Below are 21,559 nucleotides of genomic sequence, written 5' to 3' on the forward strand. Positions count from 1 at the left end.
GTATTGTTATCGCTCTCAAATGACCCTGTGTATTTATTGTCTCCATCATTTCTTTGGTCCTGGCAGACAGACTGTACCTCACAGTTTAATTGCATACTTTTTGTTCTGTAGCTCCAGCCAAATTCTGTCCTTGGACGGATGCTCTTTCTCTTGGACGCCTTAACTAATGCTAATCTAAACCAATACTTCTACCTTCGTTCTTTCACTTCCCTTCAATCATTTTGGAATCCTTTATATTCAGCAATATTTAACACACAATCCTGCCATTCCTTGAGCCAGCTCTTGGTGATCAGTACATCAGATTTCCACACACTAATCTACATCTGGAACTCCCTACATTCCGAATATTCATGTCCATGCAGAGTACCTCAGATTAAGGCTTCCTTTCTTACTCCATCTTCCACTGATAAACTTGTTGTTGTAAATTAGTACCAACTGAGGCTCCCATTATTTTGAGAATCCTGGTAGTCTCCTCTACTATTCCTTTTTGGATCCTAAGCACACATCAAGTTATTTTCAATCCCTCCCACACAGACCACAATGAATTCAGTCCCAGCTCTGTCACGTTAGCCCATCCAGCTTGTCCAGTTGCTGCCTTCCACAGAACCAGTCCCAATGTCCCAGGAAGCTGAAGCCCTTCCTGCTGCACCATCGTTCCAGTCACACTCTCATCTACCTAAACCAGAAACACAACAACGAGCACCCGAGCTACAAATCTTCTCCCAAACTTTGAATTTATTATTGGCTCACAATTTCACTTCTCCTTCTTATTTCTGTGCTCAACCCTTATTTCAGAAGTTTAAAAAAATGCTAACTTACAGCAATTAACTGACAGTTGCTAATACCGGTGTATTTATCAGCCAATGAACTTGCAGATTTTTCTGTGATGGCTCTTGCACTTCTTTCAAACTCAGTGCAGGCAGGTCCCAGCAGCAGAAAGTTATCTCTGTGACTCCCAGGTATGTGTAATCCTCCAGCTCCCACTCCACCCTGCTCCCTCACAGGGTCACCATCTCTGTGACTCCCAGGTATGTGTAATCTTCCATCTCCCACTCCACTCTTCTCCCTCACAGGGTCAGCGTCTCTGTGACTCCCAGGCACGATTAGGCCTTGATCCTCAGTGTTGATTTATATCCTCCCACTTTGCTGCCTCTCTAACTCCCAGGTGTGAGTTAGCCTCATGCTCCTGCTCCAAGTTGTTCTATCACATGGTCACTCCCTCTGTGATTCGGTGCTGATTTCGAGGCTCCTGCTCTGCTGTTTCTCCAACTCCAAGTCCCAGTTGGCCTCGATCCTCATTACGGATGTATATTCTCCCGGTTTGAGCTGCTCTCTCTCAGGTTCCATCCATTTGTGACTCCCAGGTAATGGTAGGCCTCAAGCCTCAGCTGAGGTTTATAACACCCCATTCCGAACTGCTCTCTTATAGGATTGCTGTTGTGCCTGGAAGACAGTGGAAAAGAGGAGGATTAGACAGAGCAGAGGGTGTTACAGTACTGAGCGAGCTGTATGGGATGGAACATGTTATCTGGGGAGCTAGGCAGACCTGTAGCAACTAAAGAAGTTTGCTGAAAGATACAGTGAGAGTTTCAGACATTGAAGAAGGCAAAGGAAATAGAGAGATGGTGGCTTGTTCATGACGGTGCTTTGTAGAGCCGAAAAGGCTTTTTTTGAGCTGCTGACAGAAATGTGTAGACTTCAACAAATGCAAAATGACAGCCAGCAAGTGGTGTAAGGTACTGGAGACTGTTGAATGTTACAGAGTTAGAAGACTTGCAGCAACTGGGCGGAATATAATCTTTTGGAGCAATTGTGATGTTCAAGGACCCTCAGGACGGTGGCACGGTGGCACAGTGGTTAGCACTGCTGCCTCACAGCACCAAAGACCCGGGTTCAATTTCCACCTCCAGTGACTGACTGTGTGGAGTTTGCACATTCTCCCCGTCTCTGCGTGGGTTTCCTCCGGGTGCTCCGGTTTCCTCCCACAGTCCAAAGATGTGCAGGTCAGGTGAATTGGCTGTGCTAAATTGCCCGTAGTGTTAGGTAAGGGGTAAATGTAGGGATATGGTGTGGGTTGCGCTTCGGTGGCGCGGTGTGGACTTGTTGGGCCTAAAGGCCTGTTTCCACACTGTAAGTAATCTAAAAAGGACATGAGGAGGTGCAGAGAATGGGAGCATTCCAAATATGGGATTATAGGAGCTGGAAGTTCTTAGATGGATAAGGAGGATGAAAAGTGCCAATTTAGCACACACAACCATTGAAATTATAGAGATTTATGAAGGGAACCTGTGCTGTCATTGAATACAGTTATGTGGAGAGTTACAGAAGCTTAAGGGTTTACAAATTTAAAAGGGGATAGAGTTGAGGTGATCAGAAGTTTAAACAAGAATAAAGAAATTTTAGAGATGTCAGGCACAGATGGGAATGGATGAGGTGAGATATTGTGAGGAACTACAAGAGTTATAAGTCGGGATGGATGTCAGATATAAAAGGGAGAGCTGCATTGTCTGTGTGCAGTTACAGACGTGTGGAGTGTTGTAGCGCCTGCTGGAGGGGACACAGATAATAACAGTTCCAACTGCTGATGCAGTGACTCAGGAAGGCAGCTCCCCACCACCTTCTCAGGGACAACTCCAAATCAACAACAAATGCTGGCTCAGCCAACAAATCTCATCTTCATGAATGAATGAATAAAATATCTACAAGTAGCACTGAGATCCATCAGGAAGTATCTTTCAACAGCACTTCACAAACCTGGAACCACTATTCCCTGGAAGGACAGGAGCTCCGGGTGCACGGGAACACCAGCATTTCCAAGGTGCCCTCCAAGCCACGCTCCATCCTCCCAGCACTGTGTCTGTCCCTACACCCAAAGGACTGCAATGGGTCAGGAAGGCAGCTCCCCACCACCTTCTCCAGGGAATTACAGATGGGAAGGTCATGGGGAAACTCTGCTGTTTACACCCAGACAGAAAATTAAATCCAGCAGTGTGTGTGAAATGACATTTCCGTTTCAGAACAACATGCTGAACATGGATAGAGGATTTGTCTGATTGGCACAAGGCAGAGAGTGTGAATAAAGGGGTCTTTTTCACGATGGGAACTGGTGATGGGGGAGCTCCACGGGGTCAGTGTTGGGACTACATTCAACACGTTATTCATTAAGAGTCTGAACAAAGGATGTGAAGGGGTACGAGAAATGGGTTTCCAAGAAAGATCTCAGGGATGAAATTTGTGTCATATGAGGAGCAGGTGAAGTCTCTGGGACTGCACTTGATGAAGTTTCAGAGGCGACGGCAGAATCTCATTCAAACTTACAGAATATTGAGGGGCCTGGATGGAGTGGACGTGGGCAAGATGTTTCCACGAGCAGGAGAGACCAGAGGCCAAGGGCACAGCTTCAGAGTGAAGGGACGACCCTTTAGAATAGAGATGTGCAGGAATTTATTCAGCCAGAGGGTGATGGATCTGTGGAACTCACTGCCTCATAGGGCTGTGGATGCTAAGTGATTCAGTGTATCTTACTCAGAGATAAGCAGGTTCTGGATGAATAAAGAGATCAAGGGTTACAGGGAGTGAGAGAATAGGGTTGAGAAACAATTCATACGCAATTGAATAGTGGAATAGACCTCATGGATTGAATGGTCTAATTCTACCCCTATACATGATGGTCTTATGGATTGCGTTATTACATAGGTTTCTAAGTGTGCAGTTAGTATTTCTGGCATATCGTTTAACATACATCCCAGCACTTTCGTGATTATTACTGTCAGCTCTTGGTTTCAGATCAACTGCAGAAAGGTTCACCAGGCTGGTCTTCAAAATGGAGGGATATTGATGAGAAGAGGTGGAGAAGGTTGAACTTGCAGTCGTTAAAAGTTAGAAGAATGACGCAAATTTATTGATAAACCAAAGATTCTTGTGTTCTTACAGATTCGATACTGAGACATTGTTTCACTGTGCAAGGGTCTGTAACCGGAGATGAAGGGGAATACAGTTACCAGACAAGCTAAGAGAGAAAAGCTGGGCTGTAGAGACTGGAGGATGTTACGGAGTTCAGTGGTTTGAGATCACTGTTGGTGGTTAGAGATCAGGTGGTTGTCGGGCTGAAAGATGTCAAGTGGAGTTACAGGATTATCAGTTCTGAAGGATTTACAGAGATCGGGAGGAATATAGGGACTAGAGATTACACAGTAGTAGTTGGAGCTACAAAAAAGTTTTAGAGAAAGGGAGGGTTATAGGCACTGGAGAATAGACAGATGGGGTGGTATTTGGAGCTACAGGAGTTTATAGAGAAAAGGAAGGACTGGAGGGACTGGAGATTACACGGATTGGGGTGGTATTTGGAGCTGCAGGAGTTTATAGAGACTGGGAGGATTGTTGGTGCTGGGAATTACACTGACATGGACAAGAGTGGAGGGGAGGGTTGAAGGGGCTGGATCAGTTCAAACAGCCAGGGAGAAGTGTAGGGATTGGAGGAGCCAGAGATACTGAGGGTTGTAGAACTGCAGGAGTTCAGACAGTTACTGAGGACTGTGAAAGCAGGTCTGCAGCATTCCCATCAGTTACACAGAGATGTGGAATGCTGTTCTGGAGGGGGTTACAAAAATCGAGAGGGTTGCAGATACTGGAAGATATTACAAAGAGAGTGAGCTGTAGTATTTGAGGAGGTTACAGCGACAGGGTGCATTGAGGAGTTGATGGCTGCTACAGGTGTTAAACATGCTGCAAGGGATCAATAACCTTACATTGATCAGGGGGATTGGAAACTCTGGAGATAAAGAATGAGAATTACAGTAACTGAAGAATATCACAGAGATGGGGAGTAACATATGAGTTAGCGGAGTTATAACATGAGATGGGCTGTATTCAATGGAGTCAGGGAAGATACAGGGAGATCTGAAGGGACTTGAGGTGATCAAAAGGACAGTGAGGCTTCTCACTGTCGGATTGGGTCAGTTTACGCAGGCAAGGGGTATTTTATGGAATTGTGCTACTTACAGAGATTAAAAGAGTTGTATAGGATTGAGGAAAGAACAGAGATATGGAAGGCTGTAGTTAATGAAGACTTTTGTTGATGTCAGATGCTGAAGTTCTGGAAAGTATACGGACTGGTAAGCTGTACAATCTGTCAGAGTTTACAGAGACAGGAACAGCAATAGATCCTGGAGACACAAACACAGATAGGGAGTATTGCAGACACTGGAGGAGCTTTCTGCTTTAGGGATGGTTGTAGGGGAGTGTAACGTTTACACAGATAGGGGTGTACGAGCTGGAGAAGGTTATGGAGATGATTAGATTGATGGGGAGACCGGAGGAGCTTACATTGACAGGGCGGGTGATAGTGATGGGAGGATGTTACATAGATAGTAAGTCTTGTAGAAACTGATCAGGAGAGTCACAAGCATTGGAGCTGGTTCCACAGATCGGGGGTTTTACAGTGTCCTGGGAGGATTACGCAGATAGGGAGGTTTGTAGGATGTTCACATTTTCAGAGTGTTTCAGGAATGGAAAAGGTTGCACAGTAAAGGAGGGATGTTGGAGTGTGGGAGTCACAGAGACCCGGAGGTTTGAAGGGGTTAGGGCTGATTATGGATAGATGGATACATTTAGGGACAGTAATATGGAATGCAGAGGGAGAGTTTGGATTAGATTCCCTGCAGCATGAGAACAGGTACTTCGGCCCAACAAGCCCACACCAACTCTCCAAAGAGTAATCCACCCAGACCCACTTCTCTCCGACAATGCACCTAACACTATGAACAATTTAGCATGGCCAATTCACCTGACCTGCACATCTTTGGACTGTGGGAGGAAACTGGAACATCTGGAGGAAACCCACGCAGACACAGGGAAAAGGTGCAAACTCCACACAGACAGACAGTCACCTAACGCTGGAATCAAACCTGGGTCCCTGGCAGTGTGAGGCACCATCGCTCACCACTGAGCCACCATGCTGCCCAAATTGCAGAATTACACAAAGAGAGAGTGTTTGAGGTGCTGGGAGGACTGTAGAGAGTGGACGAGCAAACAGTGATGTGGAGTGCTGCTGTGGCTTGAACAGGGTCTGGAGGTGTTCATATCGGTAAGGAGGTCGGTAGGGTTGGGAGAAGGTTACTGTGGTCGTGTGGTACTATAGGCCAGGAGGCAGGAGTGTGATCGGACCTGCAGAAGGTTACAGTGATATCATGTTTTCTTGGCGCTTGAGGAAAGTACACAGATGGGTATTTTGCTCCAGGCTGGAGGATTTTACAGAGACGGCGTTACTGTAAGTATTGTGCAAAACTACAGAAATGGGAATTATTGTACTGAGTGCAGGATGAGATCATTGAGATTGGGCATGTTATTGACATTGGAGCAATTTACATACAGGGAGAGTCGTCAGCAATGGAGGAGGTTTCAAATATACAGCGGGAATTTGGGAGGGGTGGAGGTGACAGAAATAGGAAAATTTCTGGGAATTACAAGCATTACAATTACATTGGCACAAACAAGTTAGACCGAAAGGCATGTTTCCTTGCTGTATGACTCTATCACATGACAAGAGAGAGTATGAGAGGGAGAATATAGTACAGAAAGATCCCAGGTTTCAATACCATCTCCTTGAGGGAGGCCTGCTTTCCCCTCTGTTGTACTGATCCTCACTAAGACAGCACAGGCCTGAATTGATAACTGTCAACTTACTGTATTGACATAGGAAGGCTCAGTACAGCAGAGATGTAAATTAACAAGACGGTGGGGTTTGAGCCTGAGACCATCATGCTCTGTGTTTACCCTTCAACACTGTATCTGTGTCATGTCTTCTGGACTAAAGTTCAATCCCTTAAATACACTCTGCTCTGTTCACTGTGAGTGATCTTACCTCACTGAAGGATTTACTGAAGGCTCCAGATCTCACTCTCCATCTCTCGGGCTGACCAACTGTCTTCAGTGTGGTGATGGACGAGACAGGAATTGGGAATTCTGTTGAGTCAAGAGCATCCTGAGTATCTACAGGAGATAGAGAAACAGACAGAATGGGAAATTAGACTGATGCTGTGAGGGTTACACATGGAGAATGGCACCACGTCCCACAGAGATCTGGAAAATCCCAGTCTCCATCCCTGGTCTGAGATGCCTCATCTCCCTGGAGTGGAGAATTCTGTTGGCTTAGGATCTGGAGTAGCTGCAAAAGGTGTAGTCACCGGCATCAATTAAACCCTCACAGTGACAGATACCACATGGAGAGAGACTGTATGATATCACCAGAGAGCAGGGGGGTATCAGGATCAAACCATGGTCAGGAAGAAGGTGCACTGGGATCAGTACTCAGGGATAAGGGAGCTATCAGTTGACCAGGCAATGACCTCGTGTTACTCTCACTAGACAGTTCATCCAGAATTTAATGCCAGAGTCAGGGATACACATCTAACCGCTTAATAATACCCTTTCAGTAAGCAATTCTGTTTTCGGCTGCCAGTCTGGCCTACACATGAATCCAGACCCAGGGCAATGGGACTGACATTCAAATGCCCACTGTCATAATCTGGCAAGCCACTCAGCTCTCAGGCTGCTCAGGGTGGGCATGCAATGTTGGCCAGCCAGAGACAGCAATATCCCATGAGTGATTTAAAATCAACACTGCTGGGAGCAGTTTCCTGGCCAATCATTTCGGTGAGTTTATGGACAGGGCTTTAAACTGACAGAGAGGATGCAGGGACAGGGTTCAGGTGAAAGGAGCTTTCCAAATACAAAAAGAAAATGTGAAGCCTCAGAACAGCATGGGAATGTGGCTGAAGACAAGCAGAAAGGAACAGGAAGGGGCAGAGTTTAACTAAAACTGTACATCAATGAAGTGGTTTGTGACAGGACATCGTGGGGAAGAGGTAATTATAATGTTGTTTTGATTTGGAATGGACAAAGTATCTACAATAACGTAATAGCCTTGTGACACAGAGATAATTGAGACTTAGTCACCAGACAGACGTGATTACAGGGTGAACAAAAGGTAGAACATAAGTATTCAACAGTAAACAACCTTACAGGATCTCAGGCAGAATGCAAAAGCGAGATGGGAATCCTGACACTAATGGATAACAAAGGCATTACAGAGAAAGCATTTGGCCTCAGATTATGCAGCTGAATCAGCCTGAATACACATTCTGGGTGCTATGTGTCAAAAACACAAGCAGGAGAACAGTTTTTATGCTGGTAAAAACAGTGACTGCAGATGCTGGAAACCAAATTCTGGATTAGTGGTGCTGGAAGAGCACAGCAATTCAGGCAGCATCCAACGAGCAGAGAAATCGACGTTTCGGGCAAAAGCCCTTCATCAGGAATAAAGGCAGTGAGCCCGACGCGTGGAGAGAAAAGCTAGAGGAGGGTGGGGGTGGGGAGAGAGTAGCATAGAGCACAATGGGGAGTTGGGGAGGAGATGAAGGTGATAGGTCAGGGAGGAGAGGGTGGAGTGGATAGGTGGAAAAGGAGCTAGGCAGGACGGACAAGTCCGGACAAGTCAAGGGGACAGTGCTGAGCTAGAAGTTTGAAACTAGGATGAGGTGGGGGAACGGAAAATGAGGAAGCTGTTGAAGTCCACATTGATGCCCTGGGGTTGAAGTGTTCTGAGGTGGAAGATGAGGCGTTTTACCTCCAGGCGTCTGGTGGTGAGGGAGCGGCGGTGAAGGAGGCCCAGGATCTCCATGTCCTCGGCAGAGTGGGAGGGGGAGTTGAAATGTTGGGCCACGGGGTCGTTTGGTTGATTGATGCTGCCTCGGAGTCTCAGAGGGACCTAAGGGGCAACCTTTTCACGCAGAGTGTGGTGTCTCGGAGATGCTGCCTTGCAGTATTTCATTGCTCATCCCTGCATTAAACAGGAATTCATTAGAAATTGTATCAAAGGTGGTGTGATAATTTTTTAAGACTTAAGTCTTTGTATAGTCAGGGACAGACACATTGGCAAGAGTGATATTATCCGAGATCCTCCTTGAATGTTTTTGTCAGTGTTTCTTTGAATAACACATTGTGCAAATAGCTAGGGATGTAACTATCTCAGATCGACCATTGGGTGATGAAGCTGAGTGAGTGAGTAATATCACACCGAGATCCTCCAAGAAATTATACTGGAATTCAAAGAGATTATGACATTTTAAAGTGACCATAAATCACACCCGAGCATCAGTAACAAAGTCCATTATATGATATTGAGAGAGAACTGACCAAGGTAAACAGGGGAAACAGACTGAAATGTCAGGCTGTAAATGAACAGTGGAAAACATTTAGAGCCAGACAGACCGAGAGACGTACAGCACATAAACGGACACTTCGGTCCAACTCGTCCACGCCGACCAGATATCCTTTCCTAATCTCGTCCCATCTGCCAGCACTTGGCCCATATTCCAATAAACCCTTTTTATTCATATACCAATCCAGATGCTTTTTGAATGCTGGAATTGTACCAGACTCCACCACTTCCTCTGGCAGTACATTCCCTACAAAACCACACTCTGCGTGAAAAGGTTGCCCCTTAGGTCCTTTTTAAATCTTTCATCTCTCACCTTAAACCTACGCCCTCCATTTCTGGTCTCCACTACCCCAGGGAAAAGACCTTGTCTGTTTGTCCTATCCATGCCCCTCATGATTTTATAAACCTCAGAAATGTGACCCCTTAGCCTCTGACGCTCCAGAGAAAACAGTCTCAGTCGTTTCTGCCTCTCCCGATATCTCAAATCCTCCAACCCTGACAACATCCTTGTAAAACTTTTCTAAACACTTTCAAGTTTCACAACATCCTTCTAATAAGAAAAAGACCAGAACTGCATGCAATATCCCAAAAGTGCCCTAACCAGTGTGCTGCACAGCTGCAACATGACCTCCAAACTCCTACAATCAATGCTCTAACCAATAAAGGAAAGCATACCAAACACCTTCTTCACTATCCACTTACCGAGGTAACACTTACGGGGGCATGGGCGTGGACATGGATTGGACGATGGATGTGGTGGGCGGGGGGGGCGGTGTTGAACGGATTTGGGGACGGGCTGGAGGGTGATGTCGGACGTGTCTGGCAGGTGGGAGCAGGTGGCTGGTGGAGGGTGGGATCAGATGGTTTTGGGGGCAGGATTTGCTGTTGGGTCGGTGACGTTGAGAGTCGGGTGGGGGCGGTGTTGGATGGGTTTGGAGGTGAGCGGGGTGTGTTTTTGGGGTCTGACAGGGTGTGGGGGCTCACTCATGGCTTGCTGCTGCCTAGTCACCTGAACAGGGAGCAGACTGAACTGAAAACACCGAGCCCCAGAGGAAAGGTATTGAATCGATTAACCGAATAATCAATTAACCAAACGAAATAGTGCCCGCCCATCTCGTTCAGATAATTGAGGTTCCTCTGTAAACCATCTAGACTATACCCTAGTGTCGTGTGAGTTTTACCTTCACCCAATCAACCCCTGCTCGATCCTGCTGAATGGCCCCAATATTGGCCCAGTTCCAGTTTAAGACCTAAATCTGTCAACCTGCCTGATCTTTTTCCACAACTATGTTAAAACAAAGACAGTTGTGGTGACTGGACGCAATGTGCTCTCCGACAGATACTTCAGTCACTTGCCTGGTTTTCTGAGGAGAGGTCCAGTGTTGCACCCGCCTGAGTAGCATAGAGCCCTCTACGTCTTGATTGAGGAAACCTTCTTGGACACATTTTACAAATTCCACCCAGTACGGGCCTTTTACACTCTGGGTGACCCAGTCAATCCAGGGGAAGTTAAAATCTCCATCCAATACTACTCTATTATTTTTATAGGTACCTGCAAACTCACTACATATTTGCTCCTCTCGTACCTGCTGGTTATTTGAGGGTCGAGAACATGATCCCAGCAGACTGATCATCCCCTCTTTGTTTCTAACTTTTAAATTTATGGCCTCATTTGATGACTGCTTATCAGAATTGTCTTGATGAACAGTTGTTATGTCCTTCCGAATCAAAAGGACAACTCCCCTCCTCACTTACTTGTCCTTCTGTCACACCTGTAGTTTCTTTATCCTGGAACACTGAGCTGCCAGTCCTGCCCTTCTCTCAGCCATGTTTCTATTATGGCTATAATATCCCAGTCCCCAGAGCTAATCCATGCTCTGAGCCCATCTGCCTTACCAGTCAGGCCTCGTGTGTTGAAATAAATGCCCTTTAAACTAGATATCTTTCTCCTCCCTCGACTGTACCCCTGGATATCCTGAATAGGTAACTTGCTCTTGATGGCTGATGTATTTCCCCTGACTTTTCGATGGTCCCTCTCTCACTCAGAGTCTCAACTCCCTGCCAAACTAGTTTAAATCCTCCAGGGTAACACTAGCAAATCTCCTCCCTGGGATACTTGTGCCCCTTTGCTTCAAGTGCAAACCATCCCCTTTGTACAGGGCCCCTCTACCCCAGAAGAGATCTCAATGACCCAAGAACTGAAAACCCTGCCCACTATACCAGCTCCTCAGCCACACATCCATCCGGCCTACCTTTCTATTTCTATCCTCACTGGCACTTGGCACTGGGAGTAATCTGAAGATCATTAAGGTCAATATCCTGCTTTTTTAACTTCTCATCTGACTCCCTGTACTCATTTCACAGGGCCCCAACCATTTGACTACCTCTGTGATGTGGACCAATGTGCACAATGACCTCTGGATGTTCACTCTCCCCCTTCATAATGTTCAATAATGACTCAGAGACATCCTTGACCCTGGTACCTGGGAGGCAGCACACCATCCTGAGCTCTCCTCTGGAGGCACACAGTCTCCTGTCTGTCCCCCTCACAACTGTGCCTCCTATCAGTATCACGATCATTACAGAGGATCTGGCAAACATAGACTGGGAGGAACTCCCTGCAGTTGGGTCCATGTTAGAAAAGTGGAGTATTTTAAAGTGATGCAGTGAGAACGCTGGGGTAGTGTGCTCCTTGAAGAGTGAATATTAAAGGCAGCAAGTCCAGGGAATACTGATCAAGTGATATCGTGAGTTTGATAAAGAAAATACAGTGCAATAAAATCAGGTGAAGCCCTTCACAAGTATAGAGAGTGCAAGGGGATTGTGGAAAATGAGGGACAAACAATGGTTATGAAATATATTTGGCAGATACGATTGCGGAAAAGCCACAGACATTTTATCAGCATCGTGAGAGTAAGAGGATTCCCAGTGAAAGAGGAAGGCCTGTGAGAATCCAAAGGGACAATCTGTGCATGGAGCCAGAGAAAGCAGGTGAGGTCTTCAATGAATACTTCCCATCTGTATTCACACAGGAGAAAGGCATTGTAGCTGGGGATTTCAGTTGGGATGCTGAGGTTCCTGAACATGTTAAGATCAATAAGGAGGAGGTATTAAATGTTTTCACAGGCAGAAAGGTGGAGAAATCTCCAGTTCCCAATGAAATGTATAGAACATAGATAGAACATAGATCAATACAACACAGAACAGGCCCTTCGGCCCACAATGTTGTGCCAAACATTTTTCCTAGCTTAAGCACCCATCCATGTACCTATCCAAATGCCACTTAAAAGTAACCAATGATTCTGACTCTGCCACTCCCACAGGCAGCGCATTCCATGCCCCCACCATTCTCTGTGTAAAGAACCGACCCCGGACATCCCTACTGTACCTCCCACACTTCATCTTAAATTTATGTCCCCTTGTAACACTTTGTTGTACCCGGGGAAAAAGTTTCTGACTCTATCTATTCTTCTAATCATCTTATAAACCTCTATCAAGTCACCCCTCATCCTTCACCGTTCCAGTGAGAAAAGGCCTAGCACTCTCAACCTATCCTCGTACGACCTATTCTCCATTCCAGGCAACATCCTGGTAAATCTTCTCTGCACCGTCTCCAAGGGTTCCACATCTTTCCTAAAGTGAGGCGACCAGAACTGCACACAGTACTCCAAATGTGGGCTAAGCAAGGTCCTGTACAGCTGCAACATCACTTCACGACTCTTGAATTCAATCCCTCTGCTCATGAACACTCATACACTATAGGCCTTCTTATAAGGTCTATCCACCTGAGTTGCAACTTTCAAAGATTGATGAACATAGACCCCAAGATCCCTCTGCTCCTCCACCTAACTAAGAACCATACCGTTAACCCTGTAATCCGCATTCTTATTTGTCCTTCCAAAATGGACCACCTCACACTTGACAGGGTTGAACTCCATCTGCCATGCCTCAGCCCAGCTCTGCATCATATCTAAGTCCCTTTGCAGCCGACAACAGCCCTCCTCGCTATCCACAACTCCACCAATCTTCGTATCATCTGCAAATTTACTGACCCACCATTCGACACCCTCTTCCAAGTCATTAATAAAAATTACAAACAACAGAGGACCCAGAACTGATCCCTGCGGAACTCTACTTGTAACTGGGCTCCAAGCTGAATATTTACCATCTACCACCACTCTCTGACTTCGACCGGTTAGCCATTTATCTTCGCAAATGGCCAAATTTCCCTCTATCTCATGTCTCCTGACTTTCCACATGAGCCTACCATTATCAAATCCATGTACACCACATCCACTGCTCTACCCTCATCCACATGCTTGGTTACCTCCTCAAAGAATTTAATAAGACTTGCAAGGCAAGACCTACCCCTCACAAATCCGTGCTGCCTCACCCTAATCAAGAAGTGCATTCCCAGATACTCATAAATCCTATCCCTCAGTACCCTTTCCATTACTTTGCCGACCACTGAAGTAAGACTAACTGGCCTGTAATTCCCGGGGTTATCCCCATACCCTTTTTTGAACAGGTGCACAACATTCGCCACTCTCGAGTCCTCTGGTACCACCCCTGTTGACAGTGAAGATGAAAGGTTCATTGCCAACGGTGCTGCAATTTCCTCTCTTGCTTCCCACATAATCCTAGGATACATCCCGTCAGGCCCGGGGGACTTGTCTATCCTCAAGTTTTTCAAAATGCCCAACACATCTGCCTTCCTAACAAGTATCTCTTCTAGCTTACCAGTCCGTTTCACACTCTCCTCTTTAACAATATGGTCCCTCTCGTTTGTAAATACTGAAGAAAAGTACTCATTCAAGACCACTCCTTTCTCTTCCGACTCAATACACCGTGTCCCACTACTGTCCTTGATCGGACCTACCCTCGTTCTCGTCATTCTCATCTTTCTCACATACGCATAAAATGCCTTGGGGTTATCCTTGATCCTACCCGCCAAAGATTTTTCATGCCCTCTCTTAGCTCTCCTAATCCTTTTCTTCAGCTCCCTTCTGGCTATCCTGTATCCCTCCAACGCTCTTTCTGAAGCTAGTTTCCTCAACCTTATGTAAGCCTCCTTCTTCCTCTTTACAAGACATTCAACCTCCCTCGTCAACCAAGGTTCCCTCACACTACCATCTCTTCACTGCCAGACAGGTGCATACACGTCATATCCGTTCCTTGAAAAAGTTCCACATTTCCACGACATCCTTCACTGACAGCTTATGTTCACATCTTATGCTCCTCAGATACTGTCTTATAGCATCGTTTTTACCCTTCCCCCAATTGTAAAACCTACCCTGTTGCACACACCTATCTCTCTCCATAACCAAGGTGAAAGTCACAGAATTGTGGTCACCATCACCAAAATGTTCACACACTAACAAGCCCATTACTTGTCTCGGTTCGTTACCAAGTGCCAAATCCAATATGGCCTCCCCTCTGGTCGGACAATCTACATACTGAGTTGGAAAAGCTTCCTGGACACACTGCACAAACACCGCTGCTGGTATCCCAGGCTGCTATGTCATTCAGAGAAGGACATCTGCCCATCATCACGTGGTCTGCACGACATAGCCACAGCAAAGTATTTGCCTCCCAATTACCCTCTTCAAAAACCAAGCAAGTTACTCAGTTCAAGGGCAGCTAGGATTGGGCAAGAAAGGCTGGTCAGCCAGAGACACCCACATCCCATACCTGATTTAATAAATAATCCATTCGGATGGTCCCACTAGAACTGTGCTGGGACCAGGGTCCTGGCTGATCATGTCGGTAGGTTTATGGACAGGGCTTTAAACTGACAGAGAGGATGCAGGGACAGGGTTCCGGTGAAAGGAGCTTTCCAAATCCAAAGAGAAAAGGCGAAGCAATGGAACAGTATGGGAATGTGGCTGAAGACAAGCAGAAAGGAACAGGAAGGGGCAGAGTTTAACTAAAAATGTATATCAGCGAAAAGATTTGTGACAGAAGATTGTGGGAAAGAGTAAGTTATGTTTTTTTAATGGGCAACGTCACTGTAATAACGTAGATGGATTTGTGACACGGAGAAAAAAGAGATTTAGACATCAGGGAAACATGGATACAGGGTGAACAAAAATATTCAATGGTTCACAATCTTGCGGAAACTCAGGAAAAATGATTAACACTAAAAATAATGGATACCAAAGACATTACAGAGAAAGCATTTGGCTGCAGATCATGAAGTAGTGTCAGTCTGAATGTAAATTACTACTTGCCAAGGACACAAGCAGCAGAACAGTTTTAGCCACTGAACAGTATTCCATTGCTCATCATTGCATTACCAAGGGACTCATTGGAATTTTTTAACAAAGATATTGTGATAATTTTGGAAAACTTCAATATTTCTATAATCTGGGACAATCACACGGTCAAAATTGATATTGGAATAGGACTTCGGTTCATTTTTTTTCAGTGTTTCTTTGAAAAACACATTGTGCAACTGTTAAGGGACATAACTATCGCAGAGCGACCGTGTAATGAAACTTAGTGAATGAGTAATGTCACCTGCAGAGATCCTTCGGGAAATTGTGATAAAGTGCATTTTAAAGAAATATAAAGTTTTAAAGTGACTCACAGAAAGGACAAGCTACAACTAGAAACAAAAATAGCCAATGACATGAGTTTGAGAGGATAACTGACCAAGGTAAACAGGCTAAACAGACTGAAATATGTGCTTGTAAATGAACAGTGGAAAACATTTGAAGGGACAATGCAAAATACTCAACAAAAGAACATTCCATTGAAACAGTAAAAACCTCAGCAAGAAATCCCCACTGGTCCCTCACTCAGATCAAAAGGAATCATACTAGATTATGAGGCTGAGAAGATCACCAAAAAGTACTTAAAATCCTGAAGTCAGAGTGTGTTTTAGGAGTAAATGTTAATGGATTACAATGGGTCTGCTCGTAGGAGGAGGGCTGTGCGAAGGGGAGCCACGGTCAGGGTTCATTGACACGATAGGAACAGGGAGAGGTGAAGGTGCTGGAGGTGGTGAGAGTGTTACAGGGAGTGGTCAGCGTCTGAACCGTGTTACAAAGCCAGGACGGATTGCTGCAGCTGGAGGGGTTTGCAGAGGTAGGGAGGGACATATGGATTTTTATTTATTCATTCCTGGGATGTGGGTGTCACTGCCTGGACTAACATTCTTTGACCCAACTGCTAATTACCCAGAGGTTAGCTCAGAGTCAGCCATATTGCTGTGGGTCGGGAGTCAAATGTTGGCCAGACCAGGTTAGAATATTTAATGCCCTTCCTTAAAGCAAGTAAGTGACGAGAGGAGTTCTTCCTCCTGATCAACAATATTTTTATGGTGGCCCCACAAATATCTCGTACAGATACAACATGACATCCCAACTCCTACTCTTAATGCTCTCCCCAATGAAGGTAACCATCCCGAACGCCTGCTTCACCAGCCTGTCTACCTGGGACACCACATTCAAAGAACTGTGTACCTGCATCCCTGGGTCTCTGACTGATAACACTACCCAGGGCCCGAACATTAACTGTACAAGTCCCACCCTGGTTTGTTTCACCAAAATGGAACACCTCACCTTTATCTAATTAAACTCCATCTGCTATTCTTCAGCCCACTATCCCAGCAGTACTGTCCATCCTGTTGTATCATAGATAACCTTCTTCACTGTCCACGTTACCACCAATTTCAGTGACACCCAAAACAATTACTTACCAGGAAACCAATATTCCCATCCAAACCATTTATCCAAATCACAAACAACAGTGGACCCACTCCACCGCTGGTCACTTGCCTGCAGTCAGAAAAACATGTCTCCCACCACCCTCTGTCTCCTCCCATCAAGTAATTTTTGTATCCAGTTCATTAGCTCCTCCTGAATGCCATATCCTTTTTACACTGATCTGAGCTTATTACCCAGTTTACTCGACAGAACACAGAACACACAACAGTTCAGCCCAAGACCCTTTGGCAATGAGGCTATGCCAACCTTTTATCCGACTGTAAGATCAAACTAATCTACATACCTTCATTTTACTACTATTCATGTGTGTGTCAAAGAGTCTATTAGATGTCCCGAATGTGTCTAATTTTACTACCACCATTGGCAGTCCATCCAACCACCTAATATTCTCTATCCTCTTATCCATCTTCCAATCTCCTTAAAATTATGCCACCTTGTAATAGCCATTTATGCCATAGGAGAACAAGTCTCTGATTATACACTCTCTCTGTGCCTCTCATCACCTTGTTCACCTCTACCAAGTCACCCCACCCCCTTCTTCATTCCAATGAGAAAAACCTTAGCTCCCTCACACTTTCTCCATAAGAAATGCCCTCCATTCCAGGCAGCATCCTGGTAAATCTCCTGTGTACGCTCTCTAAAACTTGCACATCCTTCATGTAAAGATGGGACGAGAACTGAACACAATATTCCAAGTGTGGTCTCACCAGGTCGCTATAAAGATGCAGTAAAACTCAACGGCTCTTGAAATCAATCCCCTTGCCAAGGAAAGCCAACACAACATATGCCTTTTTAACAACCCTATCAACGTGCGTGGCAGCTTTGAGGGATCTATGAACATGGACCCCATGATCTCTCTGTTCCTCCATAATGCCAAGTATTTCGCTGGATTCTATATTCAGAATTGACCCTCCAGAATGAATCACTTCACACTTTTCCAGATTGAACTCCATCTGCCACTTTCAGCCCAGCTCTGCGTCCTACCAATGTCCCATTGCAGCCTACAACAGCCCTCCACATTCCCCACGACGCACCAACCTTCGTGTTATTGGCAAACGTACTAACCCCCTCTCCAAGATCCACATCCAAGTCATTTACAAAAATCACAGAGAGCAGAGTGCCAGAGCTGATTGTTCCAGAACACCACTGGTCACTGAGCTCCAGGCTCAATACTGCCAATCTGCTGCCACCCTCTGTCTTCTCTGGGCCATCCAATCCTGTATCCAGACAGACAGATTTTCCTGCATCCCAATCATCCTTCTTTTCTGAATGAGCCATCAACGTATTCTGTCATATCCTCAAAGAATTCAATAAGGTTTGTGAGGCATGACCTGCCCCTCACAAACCCATGCTGTCTCTAATTTAACTATGTCTTTCCAAGTTGTCAAAAATCCTTTCTTTAGAGTCCTCACCAATAATCTGCACACCACAAACATTAGACTAAATCTGTAATTCCCAGAATTCTACCTGTGTAATATGGTCCTGACGCTACAAATCTTCTCTCCTCTGCCATGTTCCCCAGAAGGGCACTGGAGGGTGGTGGGGATTACAGAGTCAGGGAGGGATATCAGGACAGGAGGATTTTGCAGACATTTGGAGGGTTGCAATGCCAAAAGGAGGCTTCAGTAATTGTGAGTTTTCGTGGTGATGAAGGCATTTCAGGAGGGAGGGAAGATTGTAGAGAAATGAGAGGTTTCACAGTTTATGTGTTTCCTTAAGAGTTCAAGAGGTTACTGAGTCGGGGAGGTTTAAGCACTGGAGGTTGTTACATAAACATGTGGTTTTGGTTGCAATGGCAGGAAGAGGATTCAGGAAGCTGGAGAGTATGTGGTCTGAACGAAGTTACACAAATGGGAAGAGTTGTCAGGAGTGGAGGTGTTTACAGAGACAGCAATGGTCTGATCTGGAGCAGAGGACCCAGACTGGGAGGGACGTGGGGACTGGAGGTGGTTTAACAGGGAAGGAGGACCATAGAGCCATAGGAGGCTAAAGGAACATGCAGCGCTGTAGGGCTGACGGGTTCATGGAGTTGGGAATGTTGGGAGGGATAGAGAAGTTTACAGGGATAATGATGTTTGTAGGCCAGGGCTGTATTACACAGACAGGGACTGTTTTAGGGAGCTGAGCAGATTACAGAGATAAAAAGATGTGTATCACCTGGCAGATCAAAAAGAGATATGGAGGGTCATCGTGACTGAACATGTTTATAGATATAGGAATGCATGGGTTCTGGGGGTTATTTAGACATGGAGGCTGTGGAATCTGGATTCTTTTTTTGAGATTGAGTAGCACGTTTGGTTGGAGACAGTTTCACAGATAAGGGAGCATAGCACAAACAGAAGGAAGTTCCTGCGGTAGGGAGGGTTCGAGTGGAGAGTGATGTTTACACAGATGGGGGTAAGAGCTGGAGAAGATTATGGGGATGAGTAAACGTTTGGAGATACAGGAGGAGCTTACATTGACAGGGTGGGTGATAGTGACGGGAGGATGTTATATTGTTAATGAGTCTTGCAGGAACAGGACTGGGAGGAGCACAGGCATTGGAGTGGGATCTACAGATCGGGAGTGTTGCAGAGACCTGAGAGGATAACACAGATAGGGATGGTGGTAGGGTCTCCACAGACTGATGGCGTTTTAGGGACTGGAAGAGGTTTGGTCGATAGGGAGGGCTGGAAGAGCTGCAGGAGCTTATGGAGAGTTGAAGAGTTGGAGCAGTTCACAGAGGGAGGGTTCTCCAACAGGAGTAGGTCACAGATAGTGAGGGATGTGTGGCCTGAGAAAGTTAAAGAGAGGGGAGTTTTCGGGACTGGAAAATATTAAACTTAAAAGGGCAGTTGAAGAGACTGTAGCAAAAAATGCATGGAGAAGGTTACACAGATAGGGGGGTGAGTACGGACTGAAGGTGAATACACAAACATGGAGGGTTGTGTTGTTAGACGGAGCTTAGAGGGATAGGGACTGGTGTAGGGATTAACACAGATAGGGAAGGTTGTGTTTTTGGAGAAGGTTACACTGATACAGACAGTGTTAGGGAGTGTTCAACGGGCTACAGAGGAGCTCAGAGAGAATGTATTATGGGGACTGGAGGAGATTACAGACACAGAGATGGCTGTCGGTTTGAAAAGAGGTTCTACAGATCCTCAGTGCTGTAAGACTGGAGGGAGGTTACAATAATAAGGGTTACCTACACTTAATGACTTTTTTGATATAGAGAAAGTCTCAGAACGGGATTGTCAAAAGGAAGTACAGACAGTCCAGATGGGTTTACAGAGAGATAAAGGTTTTTGGGTTTTCAGGATGGAACAGTGATTGGGAGTGCTGTAACAAATGTCAACAGTTATAGGTAGGGTTCTAAAAGCAGGAAGAGATGACAGTCATAGCAATCATGGTTAAGGACTGGAGAAGCTTACATCAGCAAGGAATGTTTTAGAAACTGTTGGAGATTACACATATAAGGAGAGTATTGGGGATGAGCTGAAAATGTGTTGCTGGAAAAGCGCAGCAGGTCAGGCAGCATCCAAGGAACAGGAGAATCGACCTTTCGGGCATCAGCCCTTCTTCAGGAAATGATTTTCAGCTCTGATCTCCAGCATCTGCAGTCCTCACTTTCTCCTCGAGTATTGGGGATGAGGCAAGGATCAAGAGACAGGGATGGTTGACAGGACTGGACAATAAACTGAATAGAATCTCCACAGTCTGGAAATAGGCCATTCGGCCCAACAAGTCCACACCAACCCCTCTAAAGAGCATCCTAACCAGACCCATCCCTCTCCCTGTCCAATAAACCCTGCATTCCTCATGGTGAACTCACCTAAACCACACTTGCCTGAATACTACAGTCAATTTATGACGGCCCATCCACGTATCATGCAAATGTTGGACTATGGCAGGAAACCAGAGCACCCGGAAGAAACCCACACAGTCGGGGGGAGAACATGCAAAGTCCATACAGACAGTTGGCCAAGGCTGGAATTGAAGCCAGATTCCAGTCACAGTGAGGCTGATTATACAGAGCACTGCAGAGATTGGACGAGGTCACAAAGTTCACAAGGGTTTATTGGAACAGGAGGAAAATATAGTCAGGAACAGGAGAAGCTTTATAGATGATGGTGTCCATGAGAGGGACTGGAGGAGGTTAACGCAATAGGGAGGGTTGTGCATTCTCTCGACAATTACAGGTAGGGACGGTTGGGGAGACTGGATGAAGTTAGTCATACTCAGAGTTGTACACACACTGAGTAATGGCAGATGGAGTTTACCTCTGATCACTGTGAGGTAATGCACTGTGGGAAGTCTCATAACCGAAGGATATACATCATGAAGGGTAGGTCCTCCTGGAGAACTGAGTAACACCGGGACCTTGGTGGGCAAGTCCCTGGATGACTGAAGGTGTCAGCACAGGTAGACAGGGTGGGGAAGGCACCTGAACTGGGAGCAGGAGGGGGACCCACATCCTGTTGGGGCGAATTGTTTGAGCTGCTTGAGAGGATATAATCTAATCTGGCAGGGTGTTGGACCTTAAACAGTGATAAGGCCAGAAAGAAGATTGAGGTTGGTGCACAAGTTAAAGACAGCAATTTCAGCAGAAAAGGGCAGGCAAGAACATAGC

General features: G+C 45.8%; 1 long non-coding RNA gene across 2 annotated transcripts in view; it reads right to left on the reverse strand.

Moving 5' to 3' along the window:
- Positions 1-303: 303 nt before the first annotated feature.
- The window catches only part of LOC140486879 (uncharacterized), a 47,230-nt gene continuing 25,974 nt past the window's right edge, over positions 304-21,559 (reverse strand). For both annotated transcript variants that reach the window (XR_011962664.1, XR_011962663.1), the window contains exons 2-3: positions 6,863-6,990; positions 304-1,443 (exon numbers count right to left, since the gene is read on the reverse strand). This is a non-coding gene — a long non-coding RNA (uncharacterized lncRNA). The remainder of the gene's footprint in view (positions 1,444-6,862; positions 6,991-21,559) is intronic.

This window comes from Chiloscyllium punctatum, chromosome 16 (genome assembly GCF_047496795.1).
Source record: "Chiloscyllium punctatum isolate Juve2018m chromosome 16, sChiPun1.3, whole genome shotgun sequence".
Taxonomy (NCBI): domain Eukaryota; kingdom Metazoa; phylum Chordata; class Chondrichthyes; order Orectolobiformes; family Hemiscylliidae; genus Chiloscyllium; species Chiloscyllium punctatum.